The sequence below is a fragment of the Stegodyphus dumicola genome, chromosome 5, assembly GCF_044657685.1.
Source record: "Stegodyphus dumicola isolate Sdum_Otavi_A_Nest chromosome 5, ASM4465768v1".
NCBI classification, from domain to species: domain Eukaryota; kingdom Metazoa; phylum Arthropoda; class Arachnida; order Araneae; family Eresidae; genus Stegodyphus; species Stegodyphus dumicola.
Window position 1 is genome coordinate 203432396 of NC_140772.1, and position 24628 is coordinate 203457023.

A 24628-nucleotide genomic window follows, 5' to 3' on the forward strand; every position below is an offset into this window, starting at 1 on the left:
CATGCAAGCACCATTTGACGATAATGTTTCTTCCTGCTTCATGATTTCGAAGTCAAATTTGAATAAGATAAAACTAGCTACCTTGAATCAGAATCTTTATCACGCAAACTGCAACGAAATCAATTTTGTTATTGAAACATGCTGTTGTTGTTGTGATTTATCTCACTTGTCTGACAGTAACATCAGAACAAGCCCACGAACTTCATCGTGGCAAGGAGAGCAAGATCGCCCCTGTCGTTGGCAAGAGCCTTGAGCACTATACAGGTGACAGTACGACTTCGCTCAGTGCCCCCCTCCATTTTTGATGGAGAGCACTTCGGGGAAGCGGTCCGTACACTCCTCTTTCCTTACCATCAACCTCTCGAGAGGACTTTCGGCTCGCCCCATATTTAGAGTGCCTCCATGTTGCAAAGACTTCATAATTGTACATTTACAAACATCCATGCCTTCCCCGAGATTCAAAGCCGGCCCTTTCGGTACCGCAGTAGGCTCCCTTAACAACTATAACGTTTGTGTGGCTTATCAAAACATTCTGGTTTTATATATACTTGGCGTTGTAGCGATGGTTTGGTGATTTTACGAAATTCGAAAATTTTTCCTAAGTTTTTCAGAAGTTTGGCTGTTACTGATCGAAAACTCCGCATTTAATAACGTTTTTTGACTTTCTATTTCTATTTATCGGCTAATTTCAACTGTTACCCTTCTTACTAAATGCATGGGATCAAATGCACTTTTCTCAAACCAATATGGGGTTCAAGATCTTCATCGTCAGTATTAAATATAGGCCGTTCATGTCCATCCTCCAAAGAAAGACGTGATCGAAGTCTACGTTTAGCTAATAGAATTAATTATTGAAGAGAAGAAAATCATGTGACACTTACACAACGCTGCTACCTCAAAGCATTTCATCTGCTGTTTCGTAGTCTGGTTAGAAGCTGGACAAGAGTATCACACTCGGTTCGTTTTATTTTGAAATTTTGTTTAATAAGCAATTTAACAAGACAGAACGATTAGATTAAACAGTTATTATACGCAAATGAATATTTATAAAAATGTTTTGAAATATGGTGTATAAAGAGAAGTGAATGACTTGAAACACCATCCACCACATAAGAAAATCAACTTCATAATTTTTTATAGTTCTCCCCTCCCCTTGGCTTGCTTGTTGATGTGTAGTGGAGGAGTATGTGTAAAGGTATCTGCATATAAGTATAGCGTCTTATAATATTATTATTCTCTAAATATTATTTATTATACATATAAATTAGAAGAAAAAATTTTCATCAAATATGGTTTCGGAGAACTGAAGATGCCGTAAACAGTGTTGTTGTTTTTATTGATGTGTACAATTACGATCTTTTCAAATAAAAACTCATCGCTATGTATTTCCGCCGTCACAGTAAAAAGTGAAAACAAGCAGTTTTTTTTTTTCAGATTATGACACGTGATAAGAACTCAGTAGATGATCGATATCGTTATAGAGGCAATATTGGCGCGGAGTAGCTAACGAAGTCCTGCAATAAATCTGTGCCGCATCTAAACATCTACATGTATGGCTCAGCGATATTTATATCTAAAATCAATATTCACTATAGTTTAAAAAGTATTTTATTATAATACAAACAAATTAATCTAATCTAGAATCTATTTAACATCTAATCAGCAGCATTCGACCTACATCAAACAAATCGAAAGCAAGTTAGAAAGTTTACACTGTTGTCATTTAGCATTCTCTGAATCAATACGCTTCTTTAAATCAATTCTCTAATCAATTCGTGCTGTCATTCAAAGCAGAAAAATGTGTCTAGTGAAATCAGAATATCTCTGCTCCCGTTGGCATATTTCACAAGTGCACATCAGCGTAGCCACTGAGGGGAGGGGTTTCGAAAAAGAACCAATGAGCTATTATGACGCTGAATCTTTGTGCATGTGAGCGTATGCTGTTTACGTTTTAATTTGCATTTGTTTCGCAGTTATAAATGTATGGCGTAATAGCGGAAAATATCATAGTGTTTTTGTTTAATGAGTTTAATTAATTGCCGACATTTCACTTTCGCGATTTTTATCACGTATTGATATTTGGATTGATGTTCACGGCATATTATCGCTCTTTACATCGAGAAAATGACTCAAGCTACAATTAGCCTCGAATATTATGCATTTAATAACACCTGTAAATTAAGAAAATTCGAGTGTATAGTTTTATTTTTATTGAGCTGAAAGGGACTGGGAAGTATTACAGTGAATCTAGTGTTTCCTTCTTTCAGTGCTTGCATTCTTTTGATTTTGAAAGTTTAAGATTCAGAATTCATATCGTGTATGATTATATATACATTGTTAACATATGTTTGATTATATACAATGTTAACATTAAAAGTTATATCTAAATAAATTGAATATATTCGTTGTGAATAAGATAAATTCATTCTGTTTGATGAGAATTTCTTGAGTAGACAGTATATTTAAGAGTGAGCGGTTGATAAATGTGAAATTTAACACACTAAATGTCTACGAATGCATTTGAAACAAAACTAGAGTTCACTTTGAATAATATTCTGCATTGGCTATTATTATAGAACATCTTTTTCATATAGACTGCAATAAAAAGTGTTGACTTTTATTTACATATGTAATTGGTGTAAATATTTTTCTCATATGCACAGTTTTATGCAAAGATAGCATATGGGCTCAGATGTTTATCACATATTTCTTTCCTCATCTTATTAAGTAATATTTCCCATGGATATTTTTGTGGAGTATCCAACATGTGTGTGCATTTATTTCACATTATTTCAACCAGATAATGAAATCTTCACAATTGCTTATATTTGATCCAACTTCGCAACGAAAATTTTGATAAGACATCGATGATGCTTTAATTATTTTGTACAGAAAATTGAGAGGTAAAATATATTCAACCGTCTTTCTTAAATATTGAAAGGGCGAAAGGTCATGTGACATGACAGAAATATTACTGAATGCCCATTGGTCCATCCTAGAAGCTACTCCCTTGGTGGCTACACAGATGTGCACTTGTGAAATATGTCTCCCGTTGAACGATTGTCCAACGTCATTTAGGAACAGGAATAGACTCATATTGGAGATGGCTCGACGAAATACTCCATCTGATGTTCTGAAGTCCACGACTCGTACCGGGAAATCGCACCTATTCGAACCGGGAAAGATCTCTCCAATGATAGCTAATGTCCACTTCACGTGAGTCTTGATTTTATCCTTCAGCAAAACTATTTGTCCTGCTTTCAGGTTGGATTTCAATTGGTTCCATTTTGAATGGGTCTACAAATGTTTGAGAAATTCCACACTCCAACGGCTCCAGAAATTAGCTTTAAATTTTTTTTTATTAAGGTCTATCTAGAAGACAAGGACAAAGAATCTACAGTGTCATTTGGTTCTGGTATCGGCAAAAATAAAGCAGGCAGAAGATCCGTTGGATCAGCAAAAATGGGTAATAGAGGTCGAAAGTTCAAACAAGCTTCCATCTGTATAATTAATGTATAAAGCTCTTCGAAGTTTATTACAAGAATTGTTGAATTACTGTATTATTAATTGTTGTATTGTTGTATTATTGATTTGGTACAAGGTAATTTACACTTTTTTGGTATGTTCCGAATTATAAATCTTCTCACAGATACATTGTCTAAACGAATACGAATTGGCTCTATACTACTCTTATCCGAGAATGGACGTATAGTAGTGTACGTTTGTAGTATTATACTACCAAAATTTTTGGTTTTCAGTTGACTAATCTGAAAATCTTTACAGGGGGAAATTGCCAACACGACTTTACTTTTATCAGATTTTGTTCCGAGTTTGAAACAAATAGACCTATTGTGTTTTTTATTACATATTTCCCACATTTTGTTTCTTTACATTCTTTTATTATACGCTGAGGTTTAAGGCATAAACCAAGGTTTCTTAAACGTTTTTCAGTCGCGACTCATTTTTATCACTGAGATCTTTTCGCGACCCCCAGGACCTCATAATATTTACAAAACTTTTGTGGGACCCCATAAGTATTGCGCAAATCCGACACATGCGTGAGTGAAACTCAGTTTTTTCATTTGTACTGTAATATACTATTGAAGTTTTAGGTAATTATCTTTAATTTCTAATTCTAATTTCTATTTTTATGAAAATTTATTTTCACATATAACAATGTGAAAATTTTACATAAGTAACAGACGAAATGACAGCGTCAGGTGCAAAGCAAGGAAAATGAACGTTTATATTATAAAAAGAATGCGTTGAAAAGTTTTCGTTTTTTTCATTGTCCTTTATCTATTTTTCAGATACATTGTGTAAAAATGTTTGGTAATTGTAAAATTATTATAAGTTAAAGAAATATCAAAAGTGCTAAAATTTTGGGCGATTCCCTGCTGCAGGTCCCGCGACCCCTAGGAAGTCGCGACCCACAGTTTAAGAAACCCTGGCATAAACGAACCTGATTTTTAAAAATGTTTCCTTTGTCATCCACAGTTTTCACAACGCTCAGAATCATGTAGTTCGTTACAATTATTTATAGCGACTGAAACACTATATTCATAAGTTTTATTTGGGGGGGGGAGGAGAGCCTATCAAACTGTTTATTACGCTTGTTGCTTACATTATCGTGCGCGAAGTGTACAGGATCATTTGATTTTTGCTCTCAGCTATGAAGTATATCCGTCGGTGTTTTGTTTTTGCTTCTTCACTGTCATTTAACTGCAGAGCACTTTCCAGCTTTCGCTTTAATTATCAATAATTTGTGTTAATTTATTAATATTTCACGTTTGGTCACTGTTTCTACTGCGATATTCTAATGTAATCTCTGATGGAATTAATTTTAATAATATTGGACAAAATAAGGTGCCATAAGTATCTGATATCACGCTCATTGACTTTGAGCATCTAATTTGAGTTTCACATTGATAATACAGTTTCATAAGATTCTCTATACCCCTTATATTTCTAACAGGGGAAAGATTTAACAGTTTATTCATGCAAAGCATTTATTACTAAATCTTTTCTCCCAAGCCTGTTAGTTAACAATTCTTTACCTGAGTCGTGATTTTTTATGTGTAAGCGAAAGTACGGAAACGGCAATATAGGCTATCCAGCCTAATATAATTAATTAAATTTATTTTAAGTAATTAAATTTATTTACTTTCGATAAAGAGTCATTATTATGGATAACTTCTTCATACTGAATCCAAACTTCCTTCCTGTCGCTTGAATCACCGAAAAGTTTATTTATAGTCAATTTAGGTTATTTTATTGATGAAATTTCTGTTTCGATTCGGAATATAATAGACTGGGCACTTTTACTCCTTTAGAACTATATCTCTAGCACTTTTGGATAATTCTTCTGTTCTAACAATTAGTTTACTCTTGTACTCTAATAGATTATCGTGATCCTCTTCTACGGAATTAATTTCCGCAACAAATACTTTAAACCTGCTTTTTCCTGTATATGGAATTATAAACTAATTTGATATTTTCAATTTTAGTGTTCAATTGATTTAATAATGTCTTTAAATTACTCACTGGCTTTTATCCTTCAATGTTCTTATCTATTTTATCGATAAGCTTTGTAATTGGCCTTTTTGACTAGCTCTTATTTTTTTCAACTTTTTCAGATCCATTGTATTAAATAAAATTACTTACTTCTTACCTTTTCAGATGTTACGGTTCCTTTGAAATAATCGTAGAATAGTCATTAAGTTTTCTTACAATAAGGCGCGGCGTGCCTACAAAGTTCTACACTAATTCCAAATGCCTTATCTCAATTTCTACGTGTGTGATTCAGTGGTACTTTTATCTAAATCAACATTGAATCTAGTTTAAAAGGGAATTTGTTAGAATACCAAACAAATTAATCTAATCTAGAATATACTCGTATTTAACATCTCACCAGCAGCATTTGAGCTGGCTTAAACAAATTAATGGCAAGTCCTAAGTTTACACTGTTCCCACTTTTTTTTTTTCTAATCAATGCAATGAGTTTTCTAAATCAATGCAATACTATTGATTTTCGTTTTGCTATTCAGAGGCAGAGGAAAGTGCTTATTCAAGTTGAAAGAAATAGCTTATTGCAGTGATTTTATACCTGAATGAAACAGAAATGTATCCCGCATATCTTCACATTCATAAGTGCAAAGGAAATTTGCCTTTGATAGTCGTGTTCATATTTTATGTAGGCAACAATAAACAATTAAATTATGGTTACGCATATTCTTATTGCTGTAATTTTATACTTGAATGAAACAGAAATGTGGCAAGCAAATATTCACTTTTTGTATCAAATCATCAATATCGCATTTATATCAACAATCTATATCATATTTTGTATCGGCTTTTTTATTAGTTTCTTCTCTGCTATATACATGAGATAAATGAAGCATTGATTGATTTCTTACGTTGGAATACATTAGTCTATAACTGCATATTCTTTAAAATGAAAAACTTGAAACCTCAATTAAGAAGCGTTGTGAGATAAATTCTTTTATTAGATGAGGTCCACCAGGGACTAACGGAATAAACCATTGAATATGGTAGTTAGTTTCAATCGGCTGTTCACATGGTTTTCCGCGGTGTTTCCCGCAATTGCGGGCTAGCTTCCATTAGAAATGCATCCTTCCAGTTCGGATAAACCTTGTACGCGTTGATAATCGACTAAATATTATATTAAAGCCGTATTCACAGATTTCAACACATGAGAAAAATTCAACATTGCGCTCCCTAAATTATTTTATAACTTTCATAGAGATTTTAATTTATTATAAATACCAACGTATTATCCCGTCGACCGCTGGCGGAAATTTTGGATATGGTCGCCAATCGCCAGTCGTTACTGTGGAATTACAGTCTGTCTATCATAAGAAAAGTTCTCGCCAGTTAGTTTGCAGCTGTCTATTGCTGTAGAAACGAGTCTTGACCCATTTTCCGTAGCGGTGTCTTGAAGACGAATGATAAACTCTTTTTCCCTCAGCAAACAATCGCCAAAAAGAAAATAATAATAAAACAACCCTTGGTTCGTCCCTATTTGAAGTATACTAGACCTGTTGCTATAGCGACCACTGTGGCGGGAGCTGTTCATCTCGTAGACAGACAGTATAAAGAACACGGTCATCCCGAATTGGCGCTAAATCGCGCTACTTGACCGGTCGATGGGTTTGGTTTGGTTTATTTAATTACGGCAAAGCACACTATGGCTATCTGCTTAAGGGGAGGGATGATTTCGTGGAGGACTTTCTAAGGGAAACTAGCTCGTATACATGTTTCACAAGGGGAAAACCACGAAAACGCCCATGCAGCCAGTCCGTTCGCGGGATTCGAACCACGGACCGAACTACCCGTGTTCAGCGAATTTCCCGCTCGACCGCTGGTGGGCCCGCCGGTCGACGGGATAATATGTAATTACCTTATTATATTTGCACTTATTTATTTTGCACTTGGATATCCATTAAATATTTAACCCTTAAATGCATGAATTAAAATTTTTATTTTTAAAGCTAAAAATGCATTAGAACTAATATCAAATAAAATGGAAAAAATACTAAAAAAATTTAAACTAAGTTTTTATTCCAATTTTTGAAAATATATTATTAAGTTTTATAAAACATATGATAGGCAAATGTGTAATAACAATTTTATGTAGTAAAATATATCCTTATAAACTTGTTCGAACAATTTTAGAACTTTGAATACATCAAAATAACAATAAACACAAAAATCAAACATTTGTAAACACAAATAATGTCCACACCCTACACATCAACTGGCAATAATGACCATTACACCGTTAGTGGTGCCACCACACTGAAACTTTGAAAACTGTATACGTAAACAGTATGTATCCAATTGGTTACACTATGCAGTAAGCTAAAATTTGGGGTTTTATTTGATTTATATGACTAAATATGAGTATGTTGCCAAATGGCAACTACATACATTTAAAGAGATGCACATTATAAGGCATTTCTCCCACTTCCCTAGCGTGCCTTCCTGGTGTAACGGTAGCACGCTGGGCCGGTATTCCAGAGGTCCGAGGTTCGATTCCCGGAGAAGGCGGTTGCATATTTTTCATCTTTTCTGCTTCGAATTAACCCAATGACTCTACAGCATGATACCTTCAAATGTCATTTTTCCCACAACAATCACGCTGATTACCTAGTATACACCTGAAGCAATTCATTTGCATAAAAAATAGTTGGACTAACATTTTGAATTAATACTTTTCGAATGAAAATATGAAACTGCAGCGTTCTACAAAGCTTATAACTTCAGTACATAAGGTATGCATCAGTATATTTTAAGTAAATCTGATTGGCGTAGTTTATTAGTATTTAATTGCTTTCGAGTCTGCATTTTTAACAGACAGAATTATAGCTCTTATACTAATTAACTTGAAAAGTCTGCCCAACATTTATTTTTATCTCCTTGGAGTTAGCGATGAATATTAATGCTTAGAAGTTTCTTCAGATCTGATTAGTATGTTTGAAACATGTTTTGCAAGGAATTATATACTTTGTATCATATTATGAAACGTTATAGTATTACTGTCTGAGAGAAAATATTTTATTTTGATAGAAGAAAAATGTTTTGTAGGATTGGGAAGGATATTTCAAAATTTCACGAAATCTTCATTTATTAAAATTATTGCATTTATACTTTCTGAATTATGTACCGGATACTATTCACTATTTGAAGATTTCATTATGACTAGGATAAAAGGGAAAGAGAGGCAGATTTTTACAAATTTAGCTTTTTTCAGCTATGCATATTAGATTTTTCTGAAAACTTTCTTTAGAACCCAAAAGAAAATAAATTTCATAATTGTTTTCAACTAAATAAGTAATACGATGTTATTAATTCTTATTTGCGTTCTTCTGTACATTAGCAATTTCTTTGTATTCAGTTTTATTCCCAAAAGTACAGGAGTTTGAAACGGCTTATAAATGTTTAGTTATTTTATAACTAAACATTCTTCAGTTATTCTTCAGTTTCACGAATGAGCTTTATATTTCTATTATGAGACACTAGAGCAAAACAACAGCTATCAGCTGCTGCTGATTATAGCTGTTGCTATAATCAGCTATAATCACAACAGCTATAGCAACAGCTGATTGTAGTTGTTGTTTTACTGATGATACAACAGCTGATCTAGCTGTTGCTGATTTTATTCTAGTGTTGCTGATTATAGCTGTTGCAACAGCAACAGTTGCATTCGTGCAATGATGTCGTAAACTGATTGAAAGCAAAAACAATGAACCCGAATCTCAACGTATTTATGGAAAGGATATTGTTACTTGCGTACGGGCTCGTAACAGACTGAATGTACACAGGTCCGATGATAGATATTTTATCAAAACAATAGTTCAGAGTTCTGGAATTTCCCTCAGAAATTCTCGTACATGTGTTCACAATAACATAGAGTACAATCTGTAGTGACACTTCAAACTACTAAGAACGTTAAACACAACGCAATGCAAAGCGCATCTAAAGAGAAAGCTAATACGGAGATATATCTCAATATTCCGAACTCAGGCTGAAACAAACACAACTGACAGCAGATGCGCTCTCCGGCCTTATACACAGTTTTCACCCGTCCGCCGAGATATTTTTAGTACTTTCTGTCCTTGAAATTACTGGAAGGCAATACGAGGATCGGATTACGGTTACAGTTCATACAATTACTAATTACATTTATTCAACTACGATACCTTTTACGGTGTTGCAGGGTCAGGAAAGGTTTCCAAGTTTGACGACTTTTGGCGATATCTCGTCAAACTACCAAGATACCCATTTAATCAATATTACATGGACTTCCCCCGTATTCTTACTTTTCTGGCATAGCTTGTCTCTTTAGATATTTCCTGCTACATTCTGCAAAAGAAATACAACAATTTTACATATAATTGCATTAAAATCATCTGTGTATGAACAAAATTCGTAACTATATGTTTTAGAATGCAATTTGATTGTAAAATGTATTATTTTATTTAATTAATTAGGTTGATCTCTTGTAAATAATGTTATTTTACAATACTCATTTTCATATTTATTGACATAAAATAATCAATAACTATTTAGTTATTTATATCTGTATCGAAAATGTGCAAATTTACATGGTTCTAACGCTTAGAAAGTTTTTAACAAAAGCGTCAAACTTTTCTGGCTCCAACACTGCAACTCATCACTGGATGAATCTCAGATTCATCCAGTGATGAGTTTCAAGATGAAATCATTTGTAATGAAGGAATGCCTGCTGCTCATTTGGATTACTAAATGTATTAGCTGGACAGGGTTTGTTTTAACAAGGCTAGGTACCTTGCTGAGGAAGGAATGAAGACTATTCATTGTGTCTTTGCTGCTTTTTAGCTAAAAATACAATAATAAGGAAACGCTTCTCCTAGCACAGTCACTTCGTTTTCATTTATTCATTAATTTTCATCTCTGTTTCTTTGTTAAATTAAAACATGTGAAAAGAAATACTTAAGGTTGAAAACGTTCATTATCTTAACGATTCTGCATGATAATTATTGTTCTTTAAATTTCTGTCCGCCTCCAGACTGCATGAAGTTTTCTGCTCTACAAAGGGGAGTTCCCCCATCCGCCAATTGATTATGACGTTCACGGTGTCATATTCAGTGACTGTCTCCAATTTGGTTTTCCCGCTAATTAAAAAAAAACACATTTTTTTTGTTTGCAAGCCCTGTTCTGCAGCTCTGATCAACTTACATTAGGAGAAATTCAATACCATACCTTTCATCAGAAAATTAATTACAAACTGCGTTGCAGAAGTTGCAGGAAACTTAATTCTAGGAAGCTGCAGAAAACTGTAAGGCACTTAAAATATAAAGCCTGATTGTAATCTTTAATACTGATAATCGAAGAGTGTGACTAAAATTTTGATTACTTTGCTGAAAGTTTCCTGAATCACAGAAGTTTTAAACTGATTGCAACATTCTGTTCTATTGGCTGCAGAAAAATTATGTTATGAGAGCCGTATAAAGAACATAAAATTTGCCTGCGCTGCATTCAAAAGCGGAAGAAAAGCTGGCAGTATTATTTAATGCACGTGTTGCTGCTAATTTGGAGGCAAAAATAAATTGCACTTAATTACTTAAATTTACTGAGATCCCAGTTTATAGCTGCATTTCTGGTCTAAAAACTGCTATTTCTTATATTTTACCTTTTCAAAACTATTTTACCTCATATTTGTTTAATTTCGGAACTCGGCTCACTTTACAAAATCGAAATAAAGTGAACCGCAGCAAAATATCTATGCTTGCTTCTGTTTTGCAGTTCACCCGATAGTGTTTCTCTGCACTGAAATTTTGAGTTGATACGGTCGTTTCGTTAAAGTTTACGAAACTTGGTGAAAACTGCTTATTTTAAATACCGTAATTTTATTTACCTTATTTTAATTACCGTATTTTAAATACCGTGAATTTGTATCATTTTTCGGTGTAACTTTGCTAAGAATTTATTACAGTGAAATTCAAACGATACGATTCAGTTTTTTATTTTATTCTTTATTAATCGTTTAGAAAGCATCAGGTAAACAGTATTTACTAAAATACGTGCATCCTTGGTCGATGTATGAGGAAACTATAGATTTCGGTATTTTGGTAGCATCTAGCTATCTTTCATAATGGACAGCGAACTTTCGGCTTCATACAGGACTTGAATTTGAGATCGTTATTAAGTGGATAGCTTGTTACTCCTGTGGTAGTAGAGCTGGCCAATTCCTTATTGTTTCCTGTTAAAGACTAAACTAAGGCTTCTGTCTCATTTTTCTTTTACTCCCACACTCCCTTTCAGTTTGAAAGTGGAAGATATGTATATAAAGACTTTCTTCCGTGCCGAAGATGGCAAACATCTGCCTTTCCATTCACGTGTTGTAATTTATCTGAGCACCATTGAAAATTCTGCAGTGAGATTGTTAAGCTACAGGCAAGTGGACATTTAGAGATATACCACGCAAACTGGTAGTCAAATTCTTATAAATGTTATTTTAAATGATGGTTTGAATCTATGCGTTATTGACCTAAATTTGATCTGTCTGCTCTGGCTAAATAAAACCGTTCGGAATTTGCTGACGAACAAGCTGCTGTATTTTTGACGGAGTTGTGAGACAGTTTCTTTTACTTTCTGTATAGTGCCACAATCTGAGTTGGAACGTGTTCCACATAAATTTCATGACACTCTTTAGAAATTAATATGATAGTAGAAGATCTGATAGAAATTAGAGAAGTCCAAACTTTTTATACAAAAGTGGATGACTTACACCTAAGAAAAAGGAAGTGAAATAAATCAGGGAGCTCCTTGATAATAAAATTCTAAACAGTGTAAGAAGGGGCAACAAGTGAATCTAAATAAGATAACGTAGACATCTGTGTGCGTGAGTGGTATTTGACGGTAAATAATCTAAACGGTAAGATTTACTTGCTCATATTATAAAGTATTTTCTCCCACCTTCCAGCATGCCTTCGTGGTGTAAACGTAGCACACTCGGCGCGTATTCCAGAGGTCCAGGTTCGAAACCCGGCGATAATTTTTTATGCCTCCTGCTTCAAGAAAACTAAATAACTCTACAATATTTTGTTGCAATTTTCCTAGCCTTCTTAACCACTGAAATTATCGTATTTAAGAAACAGAGTTTGGATTTGTTGGCAACCTCCAAGACTGGTAGGTTTGTAGAGACATTGGGTATTTTTGAAGCAGACAAAATGAAAAGTTAGCAACACCTTCGCTGGGAATCGTACCGCGGACCTCTTAATTACGCGCTGAGCGTGGAGATCACTACACCACGAAGGCTCGTTAAGAAGTTGGTAGAAATACCTTATATACTCCCCCCTTTTAAAAGGTGACTGGGGTTTTTAGGGGACCGAATTGCCAAATCCTGGGTGAGGAGAATCATCATCCAACACCCTTTTAGTTCGGGCGCCACTGTAGAGACATTGGGTATATTTGGAAGCTGGCAAGATGAAAATTCAGCAACGCCTTCGCTGGGAATCGAGCCGCGGACCTCTCAATAGCGCGCTGAGCGTGCAAACCACTATACCACAAATGCTCGTTAAGAAGGCGGAAGCAATACCTTATAGGTTATCTAGGTTATTATTGGTAGGTGTTTTTCTATAGAAAAAATTCGATATGCCATAACATGATGCTTCTACAAAAGTTGATTGAGATATTGCAGTTAAGCATTATGGCATAGTGGAAAAAGGAAATTTTGCATTATAATGAGGGCTGTGAAAAATAATCCACACGGTAAAAAAAAAGTTCGCTCTTTACAGGCAAAAGTTTTGTAAAGTTACAGAAATCAAAAAGTTACAGAAGAATTTCCTGTAATGGTAACAGGTTGAAAGCAAACTGTAGCGGTAACAGCTGATTTGCTTGTAGCATTACAGATAATGTTTCAGTAGCCGCGCGGAAGAATCGCGTGACTGACTGGAAATTAGCCAATCAGGAGAAAAGTGTTTGAAAGCTAGTTGCAGAAAAAAACATGGCTGAATGCATGTTGGTTGTATAGCGCAGGTAAGTAAGAAAATGTTTACAATTACTGCTTGAAATATTTTTTGTTCATTTTATGCAGATTATTCTCATGCACTTTGCACTGTTATATGTAGTGAGTAAGTATTTAAACGTTTAAGCTTTGCAATTAATTAATATCAGTGTTCGTAATATCTAATGAGTTGAAAGAGTGCAAAATATTTATTCCAAATGCAGATCTAATAGTAGTATTTTGTCATTGTGCATCCGATAAATTACGCCTTAAATTGCCCGTATTATTATTTAAAACTAATTATTCCAAAATTTAATCACTGTTTGTGGTATTTAATTGAAATGGTAATGTGGTTGTTGAAAACAAAACTAATCATGTTAGCGTTCTTTTCCAATCGTCTGACCAAAGAACGTTTGACATCTTTTTCCCAGCAGGCCTTGCGAGAAACGTTTATATAAACATTTAGAATTCTGAATGTAATGTATATATTTTTTTGCTTACTAGGTTTAGTTTATTCTTTTTCTAGGATTACCTAATTAGTTATACCTGGTTTATAATTCAGTCTAATATGTTTATGTACGAGTGTGTTATGAAGTAAAATTACAAAACTTGAACAACGCGGTCGTTTATTCCTTTAGTATAATAATATTTTTTGCAGTGGTATTAATTTACGAAAATATTATAATTCCAAAATGAAGTAATTATATTGATTAAAAATATGCCGTATCATACTTTTCGTAATGTTTTGTTTTACTAACATTGATGCAACTTAAATTATTCCATATATTTTAATATACCAATATCAACAGGGGAAAAATGGAAATGACCTAAAATATTTTTCTAACAATTCGTTAAACTAATTATAAAACAAAACTAAAATTTTGTGCATTATTTCCAAAAATATCATTTCATGAATATTTTATAAATGACAACATATATTATTTTATAAATGACATATATTATTTTATAAATTATATTTTATAAATGACAACATATATTATATTGTATATATAACTACCATTGCATACTTATAAGTTTTTAAACATTTAATGTAGAATTTATGTTGATTTTATTTTGCCCAGTTTTAATACAGTTTTGAAGTATGATAGTCTTGTTACTAGGATAGCATGAATCTGCTAATACAAGTTTAATACATTTCTTGACAAATATTTCTCTTATTCATGTAATATAATATATAAATCATAAAATAAGTTTTCTTAAAAATAAATTATTATTGTTTATTGGAATTTAAAACAATTCTGTATCTGTATGTTGTATTAAAAATAAAATAATAATGAATTTTTAATGAAGCATTGATTTTAGCATTAACAATGTAAATATATACACACACATGAATAAATGGAAATGTAAGCTACTTTTCCTTACAAAACCGCCCATGAATATATACTTCCCTTTAGGCTGATAGCCTTTGCATGCTTTGCCATATTCTATCAATCCAAATGATGCAAATATGCAGAAAATTTTACTTTCTTTGAAATTCAATACCGGAAATAAAATTCAGTGCATTTGTAAACTACATTAGTTCTCTTATAGCTTGGCATTTAACTGCCCAATGATTTACTAGTCCAAACTAAGGCAGAATTCAGATATCGTTCAAATAAAAGAAAATTAATAAGGTCTGATTTTTAGACGTATATATGAAGATTTATTTTTTTAAATATTATTTTAAGTCAACCAAATTAATTTCAAATTTAAGTAAGTATTCATACCTTTCAGTAGCATTATTTTTGATATCTTAAATTAAATAACTGAATGAAATATTTCTTGTTAATAAAAGAAAAGCAATGTTATGAAAGACTAGCGAAGTGGATTTGCAAGTTCTAATTACGAAAGGTCCCATGCTTTAAGGGGTCCTTTTTAAAAATACTTAATTAAAAAAAATATTTAACGTAAAACTTCCAAACTTCACACATGTGGAATATTAATTCTATATCTTTTATCTCATTCTTATTTTATTAATTAATTTCATAGCATTTCGTGTGACACTAGTGGTAATTATTAATTAAATTTTATGCAGTTTCTGATCTATGTTTTGATTTTGTTATTAATTACGTTAGTTTACATAAGATTTAAAATTATGTAAGGTACAAAAACCTTCTGCATTTATTAATATATGCTGAAGTGAATGAAATTATGCCAGTGAAATTTTTTTAAATCAAAAACAAATTTCTGTGGAAAATTAAAGTTATAAATTCTAAATGCAAACAAAGGAGTGAATTTGAAAGTTATCAAATAAGCCAAAGTGTTGGTCATTTTTTCAGTTTTTCAGAAGAATTTTTATACTTTGCAGAATGGGAATATGATGTTTGGCTTTATTAGTATTAATTATTACAACTGAATTATTGCAACTTACATTGCAACACGTAATTTAGCTTAAAATTTATTTGAACTTAATTTTCTACTTTATTTTGATCATGTATATTTCATGTGTCATAAGTCTTTGAAATGAACTTAATTCTCATCCTATTTATTTACACAATTTCTTTAAAGAAGAAAAAGTCACATTTGTTTTGCTTAGTTATACACGAAGATACATGTCTATATATAGAGAGAGAAAGAGGAATTATGTTTACTTGCAGACTTTTTTCCTTCTTTTTATATTATAGTATGAAAATCAAGGGGGAAATTAAGCAATCAATTTAATTTTGAAGGATGTGATTACAATAAGATCATAACCAATCAAAAATATTTATGAATGAACTACTGATAACTATCATAGTATTATTATTTAAAAGAAACCTATATTCCAATAAGAACGCTTAGTAACATCACCATTTAAGTTATCTGATAAAAGTAATTTTCATTCCTACTTCCCTACACCTTGAATTTCACTCTTAGTATTGCCCACTGCTACTCCCTAGACCTCAAAGCATTTAATGCATCTGGAACTGCAAATTGTGTCTTCTTCTACAGCATGCAAGTTATCACCGTTTAGTTTGTACTGCCACGAGCAATGATCTTCAGAATTACCGTATTGCATTGCATATTCCACCCCACCCAGCTTTAAAACCAGATTCTGAAAATTAAAAAAATATTTACATAATTTTCCCCCTTTTAATGCATTCAGAAAATGAATATCCCAAGATTTTAAAATGGATTTATCAACATAATGATTGTTTTCGTCATACTAACAAAGGCAAACTTTTGAACACTTAAGGCCCCGTTGAATCTTTCTCTTCTAACTGTTGAATATTATGTCAGCCTAATACAAACAATGATCTATCATAGTGAAAGCAATACCAACTGCGATTCACTGCAATTTTGCCATATCAGCTGAATGTTCACCCCAGCAAGCATCGGACCACAACCTTCTCTAATTATTTATGTATGATCTGAGGCCTAAGGATTTGCAAGAACAACAATGAGAATGACAGAAGTTCAAATTATAAAGAAGAAATGAGATAACTGTGAGAACATTGTGGCTACATCCATTCTTGTATCGTTATCACGCGTGAGCACGTGCGTCGAAAGGTATAAAAACTGGAAGGACTGGTTTGTCTCTCTTTTTTTCGTTTTTCCCCTTGGGCTGCCTGACGTCGAGCTTAGCGAGTGTGTGGCCCACACACACTCAGCAGTCGCCATTTGTTCCTGCCTAATTTTGCCGAGAAAGAAGCAGAATGAAGAAATCCAGTACTTAAAGTAGATGTTTGATTTGTGAATAACATAAAATAAACGCGCAAGCAGAATATAAGTAACTGTTCGACTTCAAGATGTGCTTGACCAGCAATGTGTCACCACGTGCGACGTGTGTAAAAATCATATGAATGTAAAAGGAAAAAAGAAGAGCTTATAAGTGTGTAACCAGACAGCACGATAATACGAAGATAAAATTGACGACGTTTCAACCGCAAAATTATTCGATGGAACAGGATTGCGCGAATAGTCACGCGTCGGCACTCCACGGACATTCCATTTGAGTTATCGCATTGCGAGTATCTAAGTTATGATATTTTAGTATGTATATGTGTGTGATAAATGTGTCTTATTTAATCCAGAAAGTATGTGTATTAAAATAAATATGAGATTGGAAAAAGAAAATATTCGGCTCATGCATGCATCAGTGGGTAAGTCTTGTTAATCTATTTAGTAATGATTATGCAATGTACTAAACAGCAAATTTTAGTTTAAGTATTTACGCAAAATTAATTTGTACTTGATATTCTTAGTATCGACACTTTTGGCGATCACGCCCGTAACACCACATTTATGGTGCCGTGACCAGGATTATAATAATAAAGGCACATTTATGGTGCCGTGACAAAAAAAAAAAAAAAAAAAAAAAAAAAAAAAAAAAAGGGAAATTAAGTTTTAACTGTTTCATTTCAGGTAGAGAACCATTTTATGCTTATGCCTAAAAATATAACTACACATGTGATTCCAGTTTGATAATTGCTTAGTGATGATGTCTGATATCAAATAGGTGAATATTAGTAATGATTGGATAAAATTTTGAATTTTGTGTTTATCTGATATGAATCATTAAGAAAAAGTTGAAAATTGCATATGTAAAAAAAAAATATACATATAGAATTCCATATGACTGTTTCCTGCTAATGTGAAATAATTTAATGATAAAAAATAGATATTTGAAAATGGTAATATCAATTCAAAATTGGTCAGTAATTAAGAAATTATTCCTGAATGTATATCATATTGTGTGGTAAGGAGTATGTAATAACTTGTATCCATGTGAAAAATTTCGATAAGTTACAATAGTGTATTTATAAATGTACTATACATTAGAAGTAATAATAATAGTAATTTAGAGTGGTACTAAAGTATAGTAAATTGATTCAGAATGGCTAAGAAAAATAATGTAATGAATATGAGTCTGGCTACTGCTCTGCCTACTTTTTCAGGGGAGCATGACGAAAATATAACTTTTTTTTTAGATCAGTTATGCCAAATGGCAAATTTAGAGAACTGGAATGAGAACAGAAAAAGTTTGGTGTTAAAAATTCAATTGAGGGGTAAAGCATTAAAATTTGTAATTGATAATGAATCGTGTAAAGATATGTCATTTGATGATTTAAAAGCATTACTAAGTAAAAAATTTGCAAAATCTCAGTCATTTGACACAATTCAAAATAACTTTAACTCAATTAGACAGACCCCAGATCAGTCAGTCGAGGACTTAGCGGAAAAAGTGAATACTTATGCTACAAAATATTTTGGGTGCTATCCTAGTTCGAGTGAAGAGGTACATAACCTCACTCAAAAAGCAATGCTTTCAAAATTCTTAGAAGCTCTCAGACCAGATTTAAGACTGGAGGTTAAAAAACTAGGACCTATTGATTTTGCTACTGCTGTTAAACAGGCAAAGAACATAGAAAAAGCATTGGAGGATTCTGGTAATAGCTCACAGACACATGATTTTTCACCTGAATTAAATACATTAATTATGCAACAAATGCAAAATAATAGAGCCATTGAGGATTTGTCAAAAAAATTCAATGAAATTTTACCTAATGGTAGTGTAAACAATGTAACTAGCCTAGAAAATAATGCTACACAAAGTAGTAGTAATAGAGAATCTTGTCATATTTGCCAATAGAATCATTGGACTACAGAGTGTCCTTATTTTCCGTCAAACAATAATTTTCAATATTATAGACAGGCTAGAAACAACCAGAGAAGAAATTTTTATAGGGGTAACTTTATCAATAGAAGGAATAGATATAATAGTCGGTATGCTTTCACGCAAGGTAATAGACTACAGAACAATAATAGAAATAGGCCACAATACAGAAGATACAATACTCGGTACAAATAATTTAAACTAATGAAGGGTACTTGCAGATCTCCCAGATACACAAAGTATTACTCAAGTGCCCATAAAAAAATTTGGGGGAAACAAGACAAAATAAAAAAAATAAGGAACTCAAATAGGCCAAATACACATGAAAGATTCCGACACAAAATTAAAGAAAGTAATGAACAAAAATTGGTAGCTTCTTGCCAGACTAATAGTATCACAGATGGTGTGGTGTGGTGTATTTAATTATGGCAAAGCACACTAGGGCTATCTGCCTAAGGGGAGGGATGCCTTTCGTGGAGGACTTTCTAAGGGAAACTGGCTCGTATACACGTTACACATGGGGAAAACCACGAAAACGCCCATGCAGCCAGCCCGTTCGCGGGATTCGAACCTCGGACCGAACTACCAGTGTTCAGCGTCTTTACCGCTCGGCCGCTGGTGGGCAATAGTATCACAGAATTACCAGTAATAGAAATCAAATTTGGCGACTTTGTGGTAGAAGCATTACTTGATACAGGTGCAAATTTAAGCTTAATACAGCCAGACACCTTGCAAGTAATAAAAAATTACACAAAGATTCATTACTTAAGCAGATCTGTAAGAATACATACGCTAAATAATGCTACTATCCCATATGTATCTGCTGTAAACTTAAAATTTCGTTTAGGAAATAAATGGCTTGCCAACCAATTTTTTGTTACACAACATAATTGGAACACAAATTATCAAATGATTTTAGGGTATGATTTCATTCAAAAAAATAAGATACTTATAGATGCAGATAAAAGTCAGTTAATCATTGATAACACATATTTTGGTCTTTTGGACAAAAGAAAAAACTGTACTAATATTAATGCAAAAAAGGTAGACAAGAATAGTAGACCAGAGGAGTCGGGTATTGCAAGAGTAGTATTGAATACCAGAATTGCGCCAAATACAGCAGAGATAGTAAAGTTAAGCATTCCAAGTAATATGCAGAAAGAAAAGCAAATAATGTTCTCACCAGACAGGCGAAAAGTGGGCAAGATAGGTGTGACTGATTCAATTCATGAGATAAGTGACAGGCAATATATATTCACCATAATTGAAAACAATTCCAATGCCGCAATTATTCTAAGAAAGGGTGAAAAGATTGGTAAGGTATATAAAGTCGAAGAAAAACAATTTGAAAAACCTAGAGAGCAACAAAATTTGCAGATTAACCATATAACTTTAAAAGAAATTAAACAATTAAGAAAGGAGGAATTAAGCCCAGATGATTTAAGTCATTTAGAAGCAGAACAAAAAAATAAGATGATTGAAATGCTCATGAAAAATTCAGCTGTGTTTTCAAAATCTTACACCACTCTGGGTGAGACTGATGCTGTCGTGCCACAATTTAATTTATTACATAACTTTCCAATTCAAACTAGACCATACACTATTCCTCGCATTGCTAAAAAATATGCCCAGGAGGAGATAGCCAAATTGTTAGAAGCAGGTATTATAGAACCATCGACATCGAGTTACAGTTTTCCAGTAATTTTTGTCAAAAAGAAAGCACCACCTAATACTGATCCTAGCAAATTAAAATTTAAAATGGCAGTAGATTATAGATTGTTAAATTGCATAACTGAATCATATCAAATATGTCTACCTAAGATTTCAGATATTTTGCATAATATAGCAGGTAAAAGTTATTATTGTGTGCTAGATCTTAAGTCAGCATTTTTTCAAATAAAGTTAGATCAGAAAGATAAAGAAAAATTAGCCTTTTGCACGGAACTTGGCAATTTTCAACCAACTCGGTTACCTTTTGGTGCAAAAAATTCATCTGATTATTTCCATACTCTAATATCAAAATGTTTAGGTGAATTGCAGGGTCCAAATTTACAATATTTTCTAGATGACATAATTGTTGCAGCTAACAGTATAAATGAACTAGTAATTATTTTACAAAAGGTGTTTGACAAGTTAAAAAAATTTAATTTAACATTAGACCCAGCCAAATTGCAGTTATGTAAACAAGAGATTACGTATTTAGGTTTTTCGGTTAATAAGAATGGTTTTGCTCCTTCAGAGGAGAATATTCAGAAAGTAGCCAAATTTCCTAGGCCAAGAAATGTGAAAGAGGTTCAAACATTCATAGGCATGGTAAATTATTTTCGACACTTAATTTTTAATTATGCAGAAATTGTCAAGCCAATAGTAAATTTAACAAGAAAGAATATACCATTCGTGTGGAACGAGAGATGCCAAAATGCATTAGATAAAATACAAGAATTAATTTTAGAAAAACCCACATTAAAAAACATAGAAAATGATAAACCTTTATATTTAGTAACCGATGCTTCTAGATCAGCCATTTGTGGCATATTAATGCAAAAAAACTGATGAAAAGTTTTTCCCAGTACAATTTTACTCAAAAATTTTAACACCTGCTGAGGCTAGATATCCTTCAATTAGGAGAGAACTTTATGCAATCTTCAGATCAGTAAAGCAATTTCACGAACATCTGTATGGGAAAAAATTTATAATATTAACGGATGCTAAACCTCTGACTTTCCATATTAGTCTTGACAAACAGCCAGATATTGTAGCACGTTGGTTGTTATACTTACAGGAATTTCAATACACGATGGAGCATATTCCTGGTTTAAAAAACCCAGCAGACTACTTGTCAAGAGTTTCAGAGGATGTAGTGGTAAACAATGTAAATATATTTAAGACCAATGATAATTTGTCTATTCAAAACATAATTAGTAAACAGCAAAGTGATCCAGACATAAAATCAATTATAAAAAAATTACAGGATAACCACAAAGAAAGTGTAGAACAATATTTTATTGATAATCATACAGATGTAGTAATGATAAAATTAAAACCTGTAAATATGAGAAAGAAAGACAGAAGTATCCAGAATAAAATTCTAATTCCTAAGGCATTAATTAAAGATGTATTACAGACAGTTCATGCGCCTCACTTTGGTATTCAAAAGACATATGAGTTTGTAAAGGCAAAGTATTATTGGAAAGGTATGTACAGCGGTACGAAAAGTTTTGTAGAAAATTGTTCAGATTGCTTACAAAATAAGTCTAGACCTCACAACTCTCTGCCACGTCTAATTCCTAAGAAAGATCTTGCTCCTGGAGAGATGATAGCTATAGACATAGTTGGTAAACTGCCAAGATCCATAGATAATAAGTTTTATGTACTCACTATCATTGATCATTATTCCAGATATTTGGAAACAGTTCCGTTAAACAACTGCAATTATCAATCCATCATAAAATCTTTAAATGATTATTTTGCCAGATTTGGCATTCCAAAAATTTTGTTATCAGACAACGGTTCCTATTTTTGTTCCACAGAATTTACTCAATTTTTAAAATCGCTTAAAATAGAACATAGAAAAAGTTAATTTATTATCCACAGTCCAATGGGTTGATTGAAAGAGTTCACAGGGTAATGAAAGAATCAATTGCAGCAATATCAAACAAAATATTTGAATGGCCACAAAAAGTACTGATGTTTAAACTGTATTATAATAATGCTAAACATTCTGTAACTCAATTTTCACCAGCAGAACTATTTTTCGGTAGAACATTAAATACTCCAATAGATAGCAATGATCCTCTTAAATTAGCAGAAGATTTCCGGGAATATTTCAAAAGAATAAAGGAACAATTGAGTAGAGATAAGCAACAAGTAAAATTAAATGAGGATGAATACTTTAATTGTGCAAAAAAATATTTGAAAGGGAGAAAAATTCCAGAATTGAAATCAGGGGATAAAGTTTTTATGCAGGAATTTACTGATCGAAGGATGCTACATCCAAAATACAAGGGGCCATATGAGATCATTAAAAAGCTACGAAATGATAATTATATAATACAATTAGAGAATAAAACCACTAAAGTTCACGTAAGTAAATTGTTTTTACAAAAGCCTTCAAGAGTAGATTCAACACAAAATGAGGATTAGGAGTGTAACACAATTGTAAATTGTCGATCAGCAAATAAAAAAAAAAAAGTGTAAAGAAGTTGTGATTATGATAAGAATGTAGTATGTGTACAAGCTAGATAATGAATGATGATCATGTGTGGTATGGATCAATTTAGTGTAATAAAGCGCTAATTGCACGATTTTGGTAGAGTTGGCTGGTCCATATACCAGAAGAATTGAGTTATACTATGCAGGGTCTCATTGATTACTAGGTAGCAGATTTAAAAAAAAAAAAAAAAAAAAAGAGTGTGGTTTAATTCTCCTTGTCTTACTGCTGAATCAAATTGAAGGTATGTAATTTAGTAGTGGATCTAATACAAATGTAGCTTGTAACAATGTCATGACATATTGGTATATGAAATGTATATGTAAAATGAATATGATCAAATGATAAAAGTAGATATGTAATGAAATAGTGAATGTGATTCTAAAATCTAAAGAATGAAATAAGGTAAACAATGGTTAAGAGGAGTTCCATCAAAATTGATAATGCAAATGTTCTTAGTTTAAGTGATTGATTGGATATTTAATCATATGTGAATTGTAAATTATGTGTCTTAAGTGCCAAATTTTCATTGCCTGGAATCGCATCTGTGGTGATATTTTAGGAAAGAGTAGACATGCATGAGTACGTAAAAGAATAATACTAATGTAAAAAATATATATCACAAAATGTTTAAAATGCTGTTTTTTTTTTCAAGCAATGTGAAATATTAACGTGAAATATGTGTGATAGTGCATACGAAAGCTCAACTGTGTTCATAGAATGAGGAATGTATGGAGTGCCAACGAAATGATAAAGTGCAGTGCCTTTGCAAATGATGTAAAGATTGATGTGAAATGTGTATCTAATGCAGACGAAAGTTCAAGTGTGTCCAGCAGAGAGGGATTTCATTTGTCCAGTGATGGGACAATTTTTTTTTTCTTCGGCCGGAGGGAATGTGAGAACATTGTGGCTACATCGATTCTTGTATCGTTATCACGCGCGAGCACGTGCGTCGAAAGGTATAAAAACTGGAAGGATTGGTTTGTCTCTCTTTTTTTCGTTTTTCCCCTTGGGCTGCCTGACGTCGAGCTTAGCGAGTGTGTGGCCCACACACACTCAGCAGTCGCCATTTGTTCCTGCCTAATTTTGCCGAGAAAGAAGCAGAATGAAGAAATCCAGTACTTAAAGTAGATGTTTGATTTGTGAATAACATAAAATAAACGCGCAAGCAGAATATAAGTAACTGTTCGACTTCAAGATGTGCTTGACCAGCAATGTGTCACCACGTGCGACGTGTGTAAAAATCATATGAATGTAAAAGGAAAAAAGAAGAGCTTATAAGTGTGTAACCAGACAGCGCGATAATACG

The 24628-nt window shown here is 32.8% G+C and overlaps 1 protein-coding gene and 1 long non-coding RNA gene across 5 annotated transcripts in view; one reads left to right on the forward strand and one right to left on the reverse strand.

Annotated features, from left to right (window-relative positions):
- Nucleotides 1-24628, reverse strand: part of LOC146997391 (uncharacterized) — a 278511-nt gene that overhangs the window by 124441 nt on the left and 129442 nt on the right. For all 4 annotated transcript variants that reach the window (XR_015041389.1, XM_085817566.1, XM_085817565.1 and 1 more), the window contains one exon: nucleotides 9723-9885. The gene's annotated coding sequence lies outside the window, so the exon portion shown is untranslated. The remainder of the gene's footprint in view (nucleotides 1-9722; nucleotides 9886-24628) is intronic.
- LOC146997392 (uncharacterized) overlaps nucleotides 1-24628 on the forward strand; it is a 202947-nt gene that overhangs the window by 97799 nt on the left and 80520 nt on the right. The window lies entirely within an intron of this gene.